This window comes from Lepidothrix coronata, unplaced genomic scaffold, assembly GCF_001604755.1.
Source record: "Lepidothrix coronata isolate B3197 unplaced genomic scaffold, Lepidothrix_coronata-1.0 Scaffold33, whole genome shotgun sequence".
NCBI lineage: Eukaryota > Metazoa > Chordata > Aves > Passeriformes > Pipridae > Lepidothrix > Lepidothrix coronata.
The window spans coordinates 6,034,878-6,043,763 of NW_016690213.1; the positions used below are offsets into that span (position 1 = coordinate 6,034,878).

General features: G+C 40.5%; 1 long non-coding RNA gene across 2 annotated transcripts in view; it reads right to left on the minus strand.

Moving 5' to 3' along the window:
• Positions 1 to 5,819: 5,819 nt before the first annotated feature.
• The window catches only part of LOC108495685, a 42,928-nt gene continuing 39,861 nt past the window's right edge, over positions 5,820 to 8,886 (minus strand). Inside the window, exons 2-4 of one of the 2 annotated variants that reach the window (XR_001874205.1) lie at positions 8,475 to 8,727; positions 7,647 to 7,968; positions 5,820 to 6,257 (exon numbers count right to left, since the gene is read on the minus strand). This is a non-coding gene — a long non-coding RNA (uncharacterized LOC108495685). The remainder of the gene's footprint in view (positions 6,258 to 7,646; positions 7,969 to 8,474; positions 8,728 to 8,886) is intronic. The other variant, XR_001874204.1, reaches the window with a different exon arrangement.

Consider the following 8,886-nt stretch of genomic DNA (forward strand, 5'->3'; position numbering starts at 1 on the left):
TAAGAAGATTTCCTATGGTGTTGGTGTACTTTGATGTTGAAATCCCTCAAAAAATTCAGCAATGCTTGGTCATCTACATCCCTTTGGCTTCTTGGAACTCTACCTCCGCTAGATTCAAAACAAATGCTTTGAAAATTTGGTTTCTCTCTAATCTTCCATCAATTTCCCTTGTTTCTAAAGGAAAAGAAAAAATAAAATAATAAAAAAATCACCTAGAAGACAGTTGTCTACCCTGGGGTGAACACAGCAGCAGATATCTCAAATTATTTTGAAACTTTCTAGTGATTTCTCCAGAAGAACCAACATAAAAAGGAAAAGAAACTGATGGCCTCCAAGAGAGGGCAGTCTCAGACCAGGGATGATTCAAAGAGGATGTTACTGTTACACCTATTTTCTTCCACATTTTACGTATGTATTTATGTATTTTAATGTATGTATTTAAGAAGCTTCATGTTTACATAGCACAATCCATCAAAAAATTTTGAATATAAGTCAAAACTGACAAGTTGGCCTCCTGCAAATTTCAAAAGGGAGGGAAATATTTCCTTTTTATGGATGCTGTAACATAAGGAACAGTGCTCCACACATGGATTTAGACCAACAAAAAAGTATACTGTTAAGCACATGCTCATCTTTAAACACACCATCAGTTTTACAGAGGTCAACTCACTTTGCTTCCAAGTTCACCAGCAACAAGGTCATAGTGAGATGCAATCACATAGAGTCTGCAAGATCAAATACCAGCATAGCAAAAACATTTATTTAAAAAGTTGCAATTTATGTAGCATTTCCCCTCAAAGACAAAGGTTCTTCCAGGATTTTTTTTTTTTTTAAGTCACTATGAGCCAGATAGACTATGCCAGCCCTACTGTCTGCTTTTCCTTCTGAGCACAGGCTTGACTACCTAAGCAATTAGGGAGAAAAAAATTACACCAGACTGTGGCCTTCTCTACTTTTCTTCAAAGCCTTAATGAAGGAAAAAGGGGCTAGAGAAGTATCTTCTTTCTTGCCACTGAGCAGACTGGCTTCCAGAAAGATGCAAACATTTCCACTAATTCTCACTGCTTTCAACTCTTCCAAGCTTTAGATCCATCCCTTTAACACTGATACTTCCAGCCTAAGCACCAGCTGGCTGATGGTGGTTGTCAGGCCCCAGAGAGACACCACATTTCAGGGGACAACCTGGTTGGAAATAACCCAAGCCCTATAAGCCATTTATGTCTACTTACACCAGTGCTGAAGGCAGAGGCACCAGCTGACATGCAGGAAGCAGCACCCAGAGCTCTGGGGACCAGGGGCAGTGGTGGTATTGGAGCCAGGTGGTGCAGCAGTGCACTGGGGACAGACACAGGCTGTCCTGCAGGAGCACTGGAGAAACGCTTACCAAACTAGGAATGGAGTTACCAAACTGCAATCATGGTACTACTTCAAATTATTTAGGTAACAAGATCCCGATTTGTGTACCTGAACCTCCTGCTAAGGCCCTTAGTACACATTACGTGTGATGCACACCATCACACTTAATATCTGTGAGATTCATCTGCCCTTGCCTTACAGATGGCAAAGCCCACAGAAAGGTTCACTCCAGTCAGAGAAACTGGAGTCCAGTGAATGTTGTTCCTTCAACCAGAATCACCCTCATCATCTCAGAAATGCACCTCATACTTTTTTCCCATCCCTTTCCCGCAAGCATTCACATGAAGCCATCTTTGTTCATGCTGGTGACCAATTTCATTGAAGTTCAATTTCATTAACTTTACTAAGATGGTGAAAAAAGTCATATGCTCATTTTTTTTTTGTCCAGTAAGTTTAACCCACTTGGATATCAGGAGTTGCAAACAGCAGTGAAACCTGCAGAGGCAGAATGCAAAAAAAAAGAATGCAGGGGAGAGATTTCTTAGTGCAAATTGAACTTCTTTACTGTGATTTCAAGGCTGCATAAGAAAGCAATCGAGGACCTATTTTCTTGCTTCCCTCACTCAAAAATCTCCCTAACAAACAAACACTCCACCAGGTCCTGCTGCGACAGAACACCACTGTGGGAAACACCAAACAACTTTGATGTAAGTTGCTGCTCATTGTATATACCTGCAAAGTTTTGTGGCTGTAATGAGACTTTTACACCTACAGGATGCCATCACCACCTACAGTGGTAATCCTCTCAAGTACTTTTGCAAGCCAGAACAGCTAACCCAGCTACCACTGAGGTTAACAGAATCATTTTCACTGGTTTCTGGGAAAGTTAGCCTCAATGCTACAGCCTGATCCGTCTACATGGGAAGGTCCTTGGACAAAAGCACCAAGGCAGGATTTTAAAATTCTCTTTGCAACAATAAAGTAACAACATATCTCAAGAGATCACGGCTTTTAAGAAGCCAAATCACTATTTCAATAAAATACCCAACTTTGGATGGATGTTAAGTAGTTTGAAAGGAGTTGAGTATGTGAAATGCTAAGCAATTAGAGCTCCCAGGCTTCAAACAAGAAAGGAGTCCCAGAAGTGCAGAGTTAATTAACCTAACCACAGTGCTACAAACACCTTATTTTTTAGAGAAAAGCTAAGAAAACAAGTGTTTATGCAGATATAGTGCATCTCTGCAAAGAGGTGAAGTGTCTTGCTTTTAAACATGCAAAACCAGAAGATGTATTTTACGCCTAGAAGCTGGCTACTCACAACTGGTAACAAGTGTAGTACTGGCCTTTAAGCCACTCCCGAAAGGAGAGCAATTCAATCCAGAGCAACAGCAACCCCTTATTTAACTAGCAGAACTGCACCTGACACTTTGCTACAGGCAAATTTTTCCATAAAACTGGTGAGACAGGAGTCCCACCATCTGCCTTTACTAACACCCTCTTTCCTCACCTGTGCCTGCCATGCTCAGGGTGGCAAGCAGCACACCTGAGCACCCAGGCACTGCCAAGCAGCTGTGACACTGCTGCAGTTTGGTAAAAAAAACCATTTTTTTTTCTCCTCCTATCCCACCTCACCCCACATAACTGAAACTTGCAAATCATTATTCACAAATTATTACTGTTGTGGGTTTGGGGTTTTTTTCTGAGCAACACTTCTGGGATTGCACTAGTGAAAATAAGTAAAGTTAGCATTACACTCTTCAGAGCATGAAAACCCACCCATAGCATCCTCCTTCCTCTTACAGCAGGGCTCGAATCACTCACCCTTGCTCGTATTGAAGGTCTCCAAAGTTTCTTCGTGTCTTGCTCACAGGGCCAGCCAGCGCTTTCCCTCCGGCTGTCATTCCCGCTGCTCTCAGCCTGCCCCTAAGAGCAGCTTGGCTTGCCCTGCCCTGCCCTCTCTGCTCTGCTCTGCCCGCGGGGCCGGGGCGGGGCTCCCTCCGCCCCTGTCCTGGGGCAGTCCCGGGGCATCCCGGGGTCTCCGGCAAGGCAAGGCAAGGCAAGGCAAGGGAGCTGCTGGATCGACCGAATCGGTGTGTTGTCCCGGGTTCCCGCAAAGCTAACAGGCGCCTGGCTGCCTCTGGATGAGCTTTGCTGGGCGGGCACGGCGGGAGCCAAGGCTCCGGCTGATGCTCCGGGCGCCTTCAGCCGGGGCTCGCCTGGCCGGCTGAGCCCTGCCGCGCTGGGACCGAAAACTGTGTGAGACCTTCTGGCAAGAGCTTCCTTTCTGCTGCACTGCCCTTTTCCTCGCCCCCTCTCCTTAGCCTTCCATGCAGAATTTGGGGGGGGTGAGGGGGGAGTTTTAATCAGTTTCGTTAAGCCTGTATAGAGGTAGGAACTCACCTTGGGCTCCAAACGTCCATCCGAGATCTGAAGCCACCAATTCACTGGTAAGAGTCTGAGCAAACTTTTTGCAACAAAGCTGACCTTACAGCCTTCTAAAACCCACCCCCAGCTTTGAGTTTAGAGAAATTTCTGGCTTCAGAATGAAGTTGCTTAATACAAAATAAGTTTCAGTTAACTAATGAGTCAGTGCCTTCCTTTCACTTCCAAGTGAGTTTGCCCTTTGATTTGGCACAGCCTATGGGAGAATGACAAATGAAAGCTATGAAATGTAGCTTTGATTAGCAGGTGAATTAGAAAACTTTTTGTTTTGCCAAGATCATCAATTCCCAATTCAGGTACTAATAAATCACAAACTAGCTGCCAAAACCCGTGGGAATTAATATTATTTTTAATCATTAATTTGAGGCTCTTCATAGTGGCTTCTGAAATTTTAGCTGTATGTTATTACAGCTCTGAGGGTTAAAAGGTTTTTTTTTTTTACCTGTTGTGGTTCTCTTGAAATCAAACCAGCTGTAAAATACTGCCTACTTTTAGGCTTGAAATAGCTGAAAGCACCATTTCCTGTGGTTTCACATGAAACCATACACTTCGTGATGAGTGTGCCTACTGTTGTAAAATAAGGGTATAGGGCATGGCCAGGCAACTCAAAAGGGGTGTTTGTCAGCCCAGTGAAGTGCAGGAGCTGGTCAAAGCCCAGAAGGACCTGAAGCAGTTAGAGAGGAGCTTGGATTTTTCTGTTCTATGCTGTATCGCTACTTCTCATGACTTTATCAACAATTTTTGAGCTGCAGCTCCCAGAAGCTAGACAGCTACAAAACTCAAAAAAAAAAAAATAATCTGGCTCTCATCAATATGGGAATAACATTAAGTATAACATGGGTACCCACAACAGCTCAGAGAGCATTTATCAGGAAAAGGCTAACCTATTTTGTTCCTTGGTTTTATGATTTTGGAATATGTTTAAGACTATTTAGTATTATTTCCTGTGCACAGAAACTAAAATGCAAGAGGCTCCTTCTTCCCATCCCCAAAAATTAGCATTGAATGAGTAATAAAAATAATGCTTCAGTACAAACTCTATTGTGGAACTTCCAGTGGTCTCACATCTGTGACCAATTCTAGCTGTCATTTGAATTACTCTCCTGCTAATGGAAACCCAAGAGTTACAAACTGTGAAGAGAAGTATTTGAAGTCACTTGTGGTATTGCAAATCATATTTCTATACAGGTTATCTCCAGGAAGTGTTGTCAGATTCAGCAGAAAACAAAGCACAGACTTCGTCACCCAGTTTCTCGGTGACATTCTTATTATTTCATTGAGAGAAAAACACAGATTTGAAATCAGCTTATTTACAGGTCTTACTCCTAAGTAACTTTAAAAAATAAAGTCAAATCACTACCTCCCACAGAAATACTGAAATGGTGAGGGGGCCTAAAGTGATTTTCCTGTTAAGAACACAATGCAAAAAGAATGCAGACTGAGACAAGACATTTAAATAAAACACAGTAAGGCATGTGCATGAGGATATATGGATGAATTATGCTCTGATCCTAACCACACAGGAAGGTTGATAAGATTGTACTTACTCTAACCTGACATACCATATGGTAGATGACTCTTTACCTTTTCTCAGCTGGAAATATCCTCTACTGCATGACTAAAGTTGTATGAAAAAGGTCTAGTCATATTCCCACTAGACAAAATGCCTTTTACTGGGGCTATATTTGATATCTTTCCTTATTAATGTGGAAACTTCAGGAATCACAATACCTCAATTATAAAGAATGTATATATGCACTCACCAGTGCTTGCTGGTCTATTGCTGATAGAGACTGTGTGTAATTGCAGCACAGAGAAGAATGTTTCTGTTCTGCCCAGCTTACGGTAGTAAGCACATAGCAGAATATTAAATTCTCCTCAGCACCTCCATCCAGGATAATAAACCCAGCTCTGAAACCCCTCTGTGATCATTTTGTTAAAGGTATGCCCAAGTCACCATGTTAATCTAAGGAGATAAAATAGAACACATTCCAAAATGATTTCTTGTTGTGTGTAACTTTATTTGGATAGATGAATGCCCTTGTATGATGTCAAACATGTTGTTGAGACAGCATGAAGTCAAATTACATCATTCAGTTGCAGTTTTCTTGAGACAATCAGTTAATTTTCCATAATTAGGCTACTGTACATATAATAGCTGAAATCCTATATGTATGATTGGTGTAGTGAGGAAAAAAATAATTAAAAAGCAGAAAAAAAGGGGGCAAGAGAGTACAATATGCTAACTTTTTAAAGAACAATTTTTTTTTTTGTAATTCTGGAAAGCTTTTTGAGAATGTAAAAGAGCACAATAGCAAAACAGGTAATGGGTTTGTAAAATGTAGAAGGCCAGCTCCTTTAGTGTGTAAATAACACGAATACAGATGAAGCAGTTGTAGGAACAAGGCATACTGTTTTGGGGGCTGGAGTAGACTCTGGTCTTAGAATCCTTGACTAAACTGTGGGAAAAAGAAAAAATACACATTATGTCACACAACAGTGTTCCACACCTGTCCCATCCATGTGCTTCTCTGAGTGCACCTGGCCCTGTGGCACACTTAGTTCATCAAAAATTGCTGTGAGAGAAGTCAGCATGTGAACTGAGTGCAAATCAGCTATGCTGTGTTAAATGATAGGTATCACATTCCCACCCATATCCATAACATGAGCTAGGTTTTCTCTCTCAGAAATTAAGGAATTGACCTCATGTTTACTGCAAGGAAGAGCATGCAGGTACACGAAGCAGTTCATGTGAAGTCAGTGCATACCAATGGTAAGGCTTTTTTGTGTATCCATCTCTACATCTGTTGCACAAACTGCTGAGTACATTCATACCTTTATACATGTTCTTCAGCAAACTTTCAGCTCTTAATTTAATAAAAAATTTCAGTAGTTAATTTGTTTAGTCCAGATGCATGTCAGTAATTTAGCCAAATATGTATTGGACCTGACCCTCATGAGTTTTTCAGTAATATAACTTCATTGATTTTATTGGAACTGCTTTTAATTCACCTAACTGTGAGATCCTATCTAGGCCTATGGATTAGTTATATGGAAAAAAATCTCACGTATGAAAAACTTTAGGTATTTTATAGTATTTAGCTGAGTGCCATTCTTGTGAATGATCTGAGCTCCTGTGTACAACCCCAGCACAAATGCTAGAAATACTGTGTAAAACACATCCTTCTATCCTGTCCTGATTTAGAGCACAGAATGTGCAGGAGAAGACCAACATGCGAGTAAGTATAACACAATAGTCAAATAGAATAGTCTCCTCTGGGCTGGACTATTGTTAACAACAGATTCATATGTCTGAACATACAATGACTTCACCTACTTCATCTACATTTACTTTTGCAGGCTTGAAAAATCTGACTAATTATCTAGAAAATCTGTATTACTTTGGTAGATTCTTTCATCCTCTCATTTATTCATGCATTTATTATCTGAGTCATCTAACTGCAACCCAAGAAATTGATCCCACTATAGAAGCAGAAAACTGATCAAAGTTTGCATTGCATTCAGAGCAATTCCTCTGATGTTCAGGGAGAAAAATAAGGAAAAAAAAGGTCTCAAATCCTTACATCATAAACTTAGTTTGTGAGATAACTGTTCTTTAATATATTTTATAGCAATGAAGGTTACCATAGTTCATATTCTAGGGAGTGGAACAACTCCATTCTCATTAAGTATATATACAGGCTGTAGAGATCATCTAGTCGAGACTAACTTTAAAAGAAGTCACAGTACTAATTGACACAAAAGAATAGAACCTTACAAATTGCTTAACATAGAATGTGAATGTTTCAGTCTCTCTTGCATCCAACCCTTTGTCTTTCCCTACTTACCAATCTTTTTACTGCCTGTTGATGAATCTATGCCAGTCTCTCTTCATGACGCCTTTGCTTTTTGTTATCTTCAGGTTCATATTTCAGTTTAGCCAGCACAAAATCCCACCTCATCCTCTCAAGCTCACGTATCAGTATCTGCTTCTGTGACCCACTTGCCACAGAGTTGTTCCAGCTCCTCTGCACTGGTGGACACTTCTGACTGCAAAGTGCTGGTGCCTCTCTTCATGTACAAATGTACCATGTGACACTTGGCATCCACGCTCTCTGTTTTACTGTCTGAGATGACAGGTGATGTTGACATGTCTCTGACAACTCCCTGCTATAAATTGGAGAGAGGGATGATAAATTTTTGTATGTAAGCTGATAGACAGAGATGGAATATGTTCATTTAAGTCAACCTGAATACTTGTTTAAGTGATTATTCACACATTTGTATAACAACTTACTAGTTCTTTACTATACATTATTTCCCTCTAAAAAGTTTGCTCCTAGATCTCCAAAACAAATCTTCCACTGAGCGTTGTCTTACAAAATATGAAACATCCACCATATAAAATTTTTCTGATTTGAAAATGTAAAGAAATATTTTAAAATATTTAATTAGGGCCTGGTTGATCTAAAATAAACACGATGGCTCTTTTGACCACATGGAAGGATTTCACATCTTGTGAATTTGATGTTAACCCACTGAGGTCCTTTACCTCTAAGAATTAACTCAAATGTCTCATGAACCTTGTTTTCCTTCGCAGACAGTTTCCTGGCTGATCTACAGCTTCCATGATGCACTATAGTTTGACATTTGGGAGAATGGTATTTTCCACTTACCATCTTTTCGTGCTGCTGCTTCTCGTTATCGTTATTCTGGGCTTCCTATAAAGCAAGTTGAATAACTTTCTGATTTCCCTCAAATTCATCCATAGTTGTTTGGAATGAGTATTCTGATCCCTCTAGATTGCTGAGTTCTTCCAAATCTCTTCGTATTTTCTCATCTTTAGTGAACAGAGTTTCTCTCTCTACATGGGAGCTTTTCACTGATACTAGAGCATCTCCAGGGATGTTCTGGAATGAATGGGGATATCTATCAATTGACAAAGAAGTAGGTATAAGAAAAGGAGTGGCTGAGAATAAGGTAGGCATATACACATAGGGCAAACTGGTGCCTATAGGAAAGTGGCCAGGAGCTTAACACTCCTTTGTATTCCATCACGTCCCTTGCCTAGATATGAATAAAAAAAAT